This window comes from Phalaenopsis equestris, unplaced genomic scaffold (genome assembly GCF_001263595.1).
Source record: "Phalaenopsis equestris unplaced genomic scaffold, ASM126359v1 Scaffold000759, whole genome shotgun sequence".
In the NCBI taxonomy this organism is placed as follows: domain Eukaryota; kingdom Viridiplantae; phylum Streptophyta; class Magnoliopsida; order Asparagales; family Orchidaceae; genus Phalaenopsis; species Phalaenopsis equestris.
This window is the reverse complement of record NW_018165199.1, coordinates 175,903-187,055: the sequence shown is the minus strand read 5'-3', so window position 1 is coordinate 187,055 and position 11,153 is coordinate 175,903.

The window sequence follows — 11,153 nt, the reverse complement described above, 5'->3', positions numbered from 1 at the left end:
GATCTTTACGTACATTTTATTCCATTTGAAATGTTCTATGAGTTTTTTTTCTCTGTGTTGTTTTCTCCATGTATGGTATGCTTCATGTGTAGTCTTCATGCATAAGTTCTTCCATTAGAAATTTTCTCATTGTGCTTTTTTCCTTGCAGGTGTAATCTTCATGTATAAGTACTTGCAAGTGAAAGTTCAAAGTGAAATCTTTTTCATGCATAAGTTTCGTCAAGTGAAATGTTCCCCATGTGTAATTTACTCCATATATAAACTTCTTTGTGTATCTTTCTCCATGTAAAATCTTCTCCATGTGAGGTATGCTTCATTTGTAATCTCTGAGCATAGGTTCTTCCATGTGAAATGTTCTCTTTCTGATTTCTCCTTGCATGTTTTATCTCCATGTGTATTTTACCTGCATATGTAAGTTCCATGTGAAATCTTTTTGATGTATGAGTTCTTCCTTGTGATTTTTTCTCTAAGAATAATTTTCTCAATGTGAAATGTTCTCTATTTTCCACTTTCTCTATGTTTATGTTTCTTCATGCATGGTTTGCTTCATATGTAGTTTTCATGCATATATTCTTCCATGTGAAATGCTCTCTTTTTGCTCTCTCCACACAGGTTTAATTTCTACATGTAATTTACTTGCATGTTCAATTTCCATGCAAAATCTTATTCATGAGTAATCTCGTCACGTGAAATATTTTTCAAGTATAAATTTTTCCATGTGAAATATTCTCTAGTTGTAATTGTTTTTATGTATATGCTTCTCTAAGTGTAGTTTCCTCAATGTAAAATCTTGTGTGTACGACATGTGTAATGTGTAGTCTCCATGCATGTTATGCTCCATTTTTTAATTATGTGAGCTTGAAAGCCTTTAATGTGTAACATTTATCCATATGTTAAGGATTTTTTCATGTGTTGATTGTATGAAATTGAAGGACCTTCAAATGTAAAATTAATCCATGTGTTAACTATTTAAAATAACTTCTAATATATAGATTTTGTGTATTGCATAAACATGTTATGTTTATGTATTTATGATTAGCTATTTGCAAGTTTAAGTGTTTAGAATGTGTCACTTGCAAGCTTATATGGTTAATATATGTTAATTTATAATAACATAGCCCGAAATTGCTTGTAAATTTCAAAAGAAACAATTTTTATTAAATTTCCACAGATTTAAATGTGCTCCAAAAAAAATTAGTTTTATACCATTCAAATAAATTTAAATATGTTCAAAATATTTCATAAGCTTAAATACGATGAAATTCTCAAAAAAAATTCATAGAAATTAAACTTAAGTGGGCTTAAATTGTAAAAATATCTTTTAAAAATTATTGTAACTTAACTAATTTTTCAAACCACTCAAAATTCTTAATCATTTAAAACCTTCCAAAACAATTTGAGCCTTTTAAAAGCATTTAAAATTCATAATCTTGTAAACTTTTAAAAACTTTAAAACTTTTAACATTTTGAGTTTTTAAACATTTAAAATTCTAAAACTTTTAAAGACTTTCAATCACTCAAAATTTTCAAACCCTTAAAAATACTTTAAACTTTTGAAATACTTTAAAACCTTTTAAAACACTTTGAACTACCAAAAAAAACTTTATACTTTGAATCACCTAAAAATTCAAATTTTCAAAACAAAATTTTAAAAAAGATCACCTTTTCAAACCATTTATGTAAACACCTCATTAAATCATTTGAGCTTTAGCCTATTCAATTACTAAAGCTTATAACTTTTCATGCAATTTATTGGACACTCCTTAAAGGTTACAATCTCTTATAAATTCTCATATAAAATCAAGTAAGGTTGTAGTTTTCATATCTTCAAGGAAAATTATATAATATACATGTGAAAATTTTCATGAATGTAGACATCAATAATAAAACTTTAAACCAACAATAGAAACTAAAGCTTTGGAAGAAAATCAAATGTAAAACATCAATCTTAGAACATCTTGATTCTTATGATTGATCAAGAAATTAAGAGAACAAACTAATAAACATCAAACTATCAAACCCAAAAAAAAATTATTAAAATGCACCAAAATAAACAATTGATACCACATCTAGATGGATTGATTGCAAATCTTAGGTTAGCTAACTCAAAAATGAAACCCAAGATCACTCATACCCATAATATAGCTGAAGTTTAAAAATCTAAGTTAGATTACGAGGTATCTTTAGCTAGTGTTAAAGAATCATATATATAAAACACTGAGCTTATAATCCCTTAGATTTTGTAGGTGCAGTAACCCACAGTATAAACCTTACAGTGTTTAGTTGGTTAATAGTTTAAGACTATTGATGAACCTGGGATGATAAAAAGTTATAGGTATCTTGATTTGGAACATCATACCCAAAAATATTTAGTTATACAGACTCATAAATCTTAAAGATTTTTATTATCCCAATGATTAGATTCATGTTAAGATAATAATTCTATCTCTCGGGATGGTGTCTTATTTTTGAGCTCACATATCTGATCATTTATAAGGAAATCTTTCTGGATTTGTGGTGGACACGTCAGCATCATAACAAAAAAAAATTCCCACTAATATTAACTAATTTTGAATCTATTTTACATCAAATTTATACTAACATACTCAATTTTTTTCAGAACAAATGCATCAATTTTCATGCAATTCTTTTTGCCACCTCAAATTAAGAAAAAAAAAACTACAAATGAAGAGGTCATAAGCTTATCATCATTATTTTTTTAACTTATTTACTTATTTACTTAGTTTTTTTAAACTCAATTTAGGCATAAAAATTTTTTTGTGAAAATTTAAAAAATATTTTATTTAAAAACCTAATTCAAACTTATTATGCTAAATATTTAGTATTTGGGTTAAAAGTAAGGGTTTGATCAGATTCAACTAAATGAATGTGTGGTTTGAAGAATCATGATTTATATTTTGAATTCTCTACTGTTGTAACCCTAACAGGAGCAATGTTTCACTCTTGAAATAAATTCGTATTCAAAATGGTATCCACGTCGATGTGGCTACGTTTTTTAATGCAAAAAAGATAATTAAAAACATATGTTTTTTTTTTCTAAATATGAATGTATTTGAAAAAGTAAAACTCGCAACAACGAAACATTATTCCATACAGACAGCGCATGCAGAAATGCATGTGCTGTCTGATCTCAACCGTCGATCAGAACAAAATTGTATTTCGGTGGGTCCATTTTTTTCTTTAAAAAAAAAACTCTTATCTGAGATCGGATAGCACATATCTGCATGCGCTGTCCGTATGGAATAATTTTTTCGCAACAATAATAAAAAAGTAAAAGAAGATTTTAAACGATAAAAAGTGCGGCTTTGTGGCTTTGAAGGTGGAAACACTAAAACAAAAAAGTTATAAAAAAAAAAAATAAGATCCACTAAGGAGTTTGAGATAGGTGCTTTAAAGAAGGCCAAAGGAAGAGAATTTGAGGACGTTCTTTGAGCTAAAGGTGGCTGCCATGCACAGCACTAATGAGTAAGTGGAGACCAACCAGGAGACAGCAGATGTGGCATACCTTTTGCACAACACGTGTAGATTATGCTGATAGTAATTTTGAAAATAATATTCAAATTCATAGCACATTAATTCGAGACAAAATCAAAAATTTTATGGTGTGGGTACACTTCTGATTTAGGGGGAGTACAATGTATCATGTTGAATCCAGATTTATTCTTAAGTCATGCCCATGCTGAAGGAATATGACCGACATAAAATAAAGAGAAAATAAGAATCGTTTGAGAAGAGATTGAGAATATTAGAGAATTGACAAAGATTCCTTCAACGAGAATTAGAGAATTTTATATTTTTCTGTACAATGTCGCATATTTATAAAAGTTGACCTTTATCCTGAAAAGACATATACTTTCATTCAAAATAAAAGAATCTCACCGAAAGGTCCGAGCGAGACCCTACACAATTTCAACTCAGAAGCTCGCTTCTAACACTAATGCATGAAAGTACAAAATCTTCGTAGAGTATTGTGCACCCTTTGGCTTTCATTTCGAGCATAATCCTGGCCACTTGAGCTAATCACACCTAGCTTTGAGCTGACCGATCACGAGGTATTGATCGTGTGATATCAGGCGTCAACCATTGGCCAATTGATTTTTTTGATCTTGAGATCTTCCAAGTGGTCTAATAAATGTGAGTTATGTCAGTCATCGATGCATTGGTCGTAGTCCATTGATTTTGGGGTTCATTCAATGCCAAGTCAGGCGACCCTAGGTGCCTGCGACCTATCATATTTCTTTTTCTCCTTAGCACTTGGTGATCATCCTTTGGAGTCTGTTGCGGCAACCCCCGAGGTGCCCAAAGAATCTTGAGATTATCCAAGTGGTCTAATAAATGTGATCTATGTCAGTCATCGATGAATTGGTCGTAGTCCCTTGATTTTGGGCTTCATTCAATCCCAAGTCGGTCGACCCTAAGTGCCTGCGACCTATCACATGTCTTTTTCTCCTTAGCACTTGGTGATCATCCTTTGGAGACTGTTGCGGCACCCCCGAGGTGCCCAAAGAAGCTTTTCGGTCTCCCATCTTTTTTTGTTTAGGGTCATTATTTTCTTATCATCTGAAAAGCGTATTTTTTCTTTTGTACATATTTAATTTCTCAATTCTCTCAAATCTTAGGAAGTCATTTTACAATAAGAGAGAGAGAGAGAGAGAGAGAGAGAGAGAGAAGGAATTAATAGATTCAATAATTATTTTTAGATCAACAATAAATGTTTAAAGCTTTAAATACTCCCTTCAGTTCTGAGCATTGGGCTACTATAAATAGTTTGGCAAAATTTTCTTAGAATTCCATTGAGCTCTAGTTCATCTGCATGATTTCTCTCTTCTTGCCAAAAATTTTGATTGATGCAAAAGCTTACTGGAGCCTAAGTTGATGTCCCAACCAAAGTACTGCTTTGTGGCTTCTTTAGTAAGCTAGCATCAGGTAGCAAGTTGAAACATTAAAGGGATGCTTCTTCAATGGATCAATAGATATTTCCTTAAGTAGTTCTGGAGGGCCTCACTAATGCTTTCAATCATGTTGTTGCTCCACCTGCCTTAGAGGGATCCCCCTTTGTAGCCCTTGAAGGCCCTGTCTAGGTGTTAAATAATGTTGACTTGTCAATCGACCAAGCAAGGTTTGTCTGTATGGACACAAGAGATGCTCCTCGTATTTCAAAGATGTTGACCACCATTTTGCTGAAGTAGGTACCAAAATCCTTAACCAAATTTGTCTATTGCCATTCTTAGAATATGAGAAAGTTGGGTGCACATACTTCTGATGAGATGCTACGAAAAGACTTTCAAATGGCTTAAGTCGTTCAAGGCAATGATTCATCAAATCTTTTTCTCTCAGATGTATATAAGCTCATATGTGCAATGAGAAGGTAAGGTATTCACTCTTGATGATTTGTAATTACATGTTGAGGGTCATCTTTTGTCTTTATTTTTATAGGCTATGGACTGGATGGCCTATATTCCCTTAATTTAAATGTGCTTTTGGGTCTTCTCTTGAGTAGTGAAGAGTATATGAGTGGAGGTGTTGGGAGTTTTGAGCGTGGAGTTAGGGATGATCAGATTACTACTGGGGGTAGGGTCCACGAGGAAGATGGATGAGATAGTAGGCTCACATCAAAATGTGAGGAGATAGGTTTTCTAAGAGTCAACCCCTTGAACGTAGGAGTGTCACAATTTCTTCAAAATTGGCCAATTACATGGATAATTATGTTGGCTTTGAATGTGAGATTGATTTGTAGAGACAATCAAAGGCCTTCTTTTAGCAGGAGCTCATGGACTTGTGAGATAAATGCTTGGTTCTTTAGTCTTAGGCCAACTTGTTTTGGCTCAGACTATTTAGGTACGAGGAAGAGTTTGTATTGAGGAGGCTTATTCGATTGAGCTAACTTTTAGGGTAAGGTGAAGTCAGATCCTTGTACAATGTTTTTTATTTCTTCTAGTTGATACACCAAATTTTTGTAATGATCAACTTTTGAAGTAAAAAAAAAATATTTGATGCTTCGGCATATATGCTTTTTGTTCCTGATGTGATATCGTTTATACTCCCAAGATTTTAGTTACCTATACTTTTCTATTTTTACCCATGTGCATTTTTAAATCCTTACCATTTCTTTTTCCTCGATAAAAGCAAATGTTTTTTATATTGTGATGGTTTTATTCTTATAATTTTTCTCCTATATTTCTCCTACTTGTTCTCAGTCAAGCATAGCTTCCTCCTTTCAAACTACTGCCCAACCATCTTTTTCCACCCATCAAAGCCTCTTGGACTTTATCAACAATGATTGGTTTTCTAAGATGGACTTTGTGCAGTTACAATAGAACCACGGTATCCAACGTGTATGCTTCATTCATTTTTTTTTTTTTTGAGCCCCTATGAAGGAAAAATAGCCCAACACTTTTTATGCGAGGTGATTGGTTCTTACAAGGATCAACTTTAGCTTAGGCTTAGAATCTCGTTATGTGATGAACTCTTATTAATATTTTTGGCATAGTTTCGACTTAGGTGATACCCAACTTAGGGAAACTTTCCACTAGAGTAAGTCTTCATGAAACTGAAGATTTTTTCATGGAACACCTTGATGGCCTAGGAAACAAGGAACCAATGAAGGCATTCTCTCATTTATAGACTCAAGACATTCTTAACCTATTAATTGAGAGTTGAGGCTACCAGACAACGACGGGATTGTCGTGCTCCCGAGGCACGTAGGTATGAACCTAGAATTAGGTAGGTTTCGCTCTTTGGATTTGTAGGGGATCGCAGAGCACCTAACTTATCGGGCTTTCCTCTAAGCACAAAAAACCTAAGTCCTTATCCCTATAACATCCAAAACTAGAGACCCTATGAAAAGGAATTCACAAGAGTTTACGAGTTGTCTCACCACCACAAATGTTGGGGACACATTCTCTTTGATTGTTCAAGCTCCAGCAAAGTTTCGATGAGCCTCCAGTGAAGCTCTGTCGAGGTTCGCTCTATCCATTCTCCATAGAACAAAGAATCTCTTCTTTAGAATGAGAGTCCGGCGAGATTTAGGTAAAGTTCCAAGCTCCAGCAAAGTTTCAGCGAAGCTCCGCTGAGCCTTTCCCAAAGTGTGAAGCTCTCCTTCACCATAGGAGAGAAAACACCTTACCCTCTTCGTTAGCCAAGCTCCTTCTCAAGAATACCTCACACACACTCAAGAAAAATGGTGAAGGAAGAGGAATAAGATGAAATGAGGAGTTTTTTTTTTTTTTGGGAAAAATGAAGAAGAAGAGTGTTATAGGAAGGAATATCTCACTTTCACCTTTCTCTAGTGCTCTTCACTTCAAGATCTCTAATAGAAAACCCTAGCTCCAAGGCTCTCTTTCCATTAGAAGAAGATGACTAGCCCCAAACCCTGGATAAGCAGTTGAAAGGAAAAATAGCCAAAGATATCACCAACCTACTCATCCCCTTATCTTGCCAAATATGGCCTTGCCACTTCATTAAAGACCCCTCCAAAATTTGTTTAATCAACCCTTTATCTTTCACCTAAGCAAATCTCCCAATTAGCCAATAAATCATGCAATTTCGACTGCCTACAAAGGTGTGTCGGGGACAAAATCGTAAAAATTACGCCCTAAATCATCACTTGGATTGGTTCCAAGACACCGTGACCTTTGCACAATGTCTCTGGGGCCTAAGCACTCTAGTGCCTAGGACAACGGGGTAATGATTACTTTCCCAACGCTCAAGAATGTTATTTGAGGGTGTTATGGGCACCTAGGCACCAAAAGGCTAGTGCCTACTTGTCTAGGTTTCGGTTTTGATACTCCAAGGGGGTAGTTTTGGGCGCCTAGAAAACAGTCTAGCCCTGAAAAATCTCATTTTCACCAGAAACATATGATAAAGGATTTTCTCAATCCGAAAGCCATGGGGAATGAAATATAACTAAATTATGGTCACATAACACCAAGAATGAATATTTGTATTGATTTTTTGATGGTTGCCCCCAAAACACGACACGAGTAGGGCATTTTAATCTCTAATCTTCCCAAAAATGCCCATGGCAAGCCTTGATTTATTATTTTTACCACGGGAGACTCCATATGATTTTTTCATGGTTTTTAAACACCATAATGAATGTTAAACACGCACCATGTCCTGAATGAGCCTATCCAATGATGGAATCTCCTGAGCAAGGTCAAATCATCGCAGACCCTGGTTTCTTACCCCAAACACGCACCGGGGGGTCTAGATGGATGTCTTGAACTACTAGATGCTATAAGTGAACACTGAATCATCTCGAGCCAATCAAGTGGACACCTTGCACGTGTGACATTAAAATTTGATTCCAACAATGATGTTCAACCAGTAAAAGTTATTTTAAAATCCGACAACAACATAAAGCACCCAATTAGTATAGCCTCGAAGCTTGATCAACAACAATTACTAACATTTAACCGACGAGCTGCATAAAAATTGACTAAATGCTAAGCATAAAAAATCCTATCTTCTCGCTCGAGATGGTTTTTTTTCCCTAGAGATGGTTCACCACTCCTCAATGACAATATCTACCTTAAGTGGCATGCAAATTATCCTTGTGGATAGTATTGGTGATTACTCCTGTGAAGGTAGCAAAAAAGATCAACAATTGGTGAAAGGTGAGGCTCAACTAAGGTGATTACTTAATCGATCGAAAGAAATATTGAGAATTTAGGACTTGGGCCCGACAATTAATACAAATCAAAATTGACAGAGAACATTTCAAAATTGAATGCTTCTTCATGTACAGTATCGCAAGCAATCAAGCAGTAAAGTAAAATACAGTGAAGGTAAAGTGACAAAAGTATAAGAACGACAAAAAGTTTCTATTATAAAAAAATTTATATACAAGTTCTTTCTCCATAATTATACAATTCAATATGGTGTAGCCGAGCAACATTAAATTTCTTCATCATAACAGTGATAAAAAGGAGAGTTCAAGAAGCTATCGATCCGTCATCGCTACCACCTCTGTCTTCAGCTGCTCCTGCGAATTCTTCACTGTCATCCTCTGTCAGAGAGGAGGTTGGCAAACTGCTTCATATTAGCCCACATGGGGTTGATCAAGTCATCTTTGATGAGCAGGCGATGACCAAGGAGATGCCTGCTTGGAGTTATTGTCACAACCCCTCAATATTTTCATCAATAGTCATCATCTTGTCACCGCCGTCAACCTCTCATTTTCTTTATATAAGGCCGACATGATTTCCTCATGCTCTCTACCCTCCTTTACCCAGTTCTCAATCAAGAACTTCAATCTCTTCTCGGTCTAAATGGCCCTCTGATCTGTCACCAATATTCAGATGACCACATCTTTCATCGTTAGCTCAGCGTCACCTTCTTGTCCTCCATCTGATGTAAGGCCTTCGATTGGAAGTGGGCAACCACCCATGCCATCAAGTGGCACTAGTCATTAAGCCAACCAACGACCATGCCACCAAGCCTTCTCAATTGCTCCTTGAATGAGTCAGAGTGGACCGCCTATTCGGGAAGGCACAAGTAGTCCACTGTTGTTAGCATCTCAATATACCATTCCATCTCAGTGTCAACCACAACAAAGCGCTCGACAGAGCTCAATCAAACGTTAGTGTTCTCCTTCTTATCTACCTCAGAGGAGAACCTTTGAGTTTCAGATGAGGAGGTGGCTATGAGGAGACATCCTAGGCATGATCTTTTCCTTCCTGGTGGGGAGTGGCTTCTTTCTGATGATTTGACTCTATCTCATTACAAGCCTCATTGTTGGAATCCAACTGAGGAACAGGTGATGACCGACTCACCTCACCTCTTGACCTGGCATTAAGGATGGGAATGCTGAGCGGCTTGGCCACTTCCCCAGCTCCAGTCAGAGACGCCTCCTCCTCTTCCTCCCTGCTCAATCGATAGAAACTCGGTGCCTTGGGGAGAATTCTCGGTGAACTCTAGAGGTCCCAATACCTAACAAGAAAGCTTTTTGCTTGGTTAGCAACAACTCTCCATTTTGAATACAAAATGACTAAGAAATTTTTAAAATGAAAAAAATGAGCTTCACAACTTTTGTATCAGCACTTGTGAGAACCGATAGCTTTTGCGTTCGAGGAGCAACGATCGCCTCCGGGCGGACGACCTACACCCTCAATTCCTTTTTGGCTACCTCTGCAGTAACATTCTCCTTTCGATTTACCTTCTAAGCATCAGAGGCCTCTCAAAACTCATCAATTCTGTCACCAAACTCCTCCTTCCATAAAATCTTGTTCAAAACGTTAGAGTCCAGGTACTGGTGCAATAACAAATTTATCCCCTTATATCCTTGTACACCTTCAAGGATCCCATTAGAGCCTTGGAGTTTTCAGAAGCACTTACAATTGGCCAGATGTTAATCCCCAACAGCCTCGACAGAAATCGACCAAGAACATTAACTTCTAGTCCTTGATCTTGTTCTCATACCCAACAAGCCAGAATCTTGAGCCCATCGAGAACACTGAGTAGCCATCCTGACCAATCTTGAAGTTGAAGAAATAGGTGAAAAGGTCAGCTGATCATAGGATGGCCAACTGTAGGAGGAATATGATGAATGTCATAATGGTGGCACTGAAATTTGGCATGTTATATGTGGGGATGACTCCGTAATGGCCGAGGACCGCTCGTAGCTCCTGACAGAAAGGTAACTTCAGTTTACAATTGAACTAGTCGAGGTTGAAGACCAAATCATTGTCATAACGGACAGTCTCTTATTCTTTATTCATGGCCGCCCATAGGGCCATTGACTTGTCATACATGTTGGAATCCTAAAGAAGCTCCATATGGCATGTAATAAAGTGGACAATTCTGTTTCCGTTCATTTTTCTCTTTTTTATTTTAAAAGCAGCCGCCAGCTTGTCGATCGTCGTATACTTCCCCCAATTCAAATAAATCTCCCTCACGAACCATATAAATGACTCGAAGAGGAGAGGAATCGAATAAGAAGGGACATACGACAAAGAGACAAACAAGAGAAAAAGTAAAACGTGGAGAGTCTACGTGCGATAAACCTCGCAAGGATATGTTAAGAATGTTCGCCCAAACAAGATCGGGCGGAGGCACCTTAAACCAATATCCGCGAAAGAAGTATCTACATAGACTACACATAACCAGAGAGTCAGGTGTATGTACCTGTT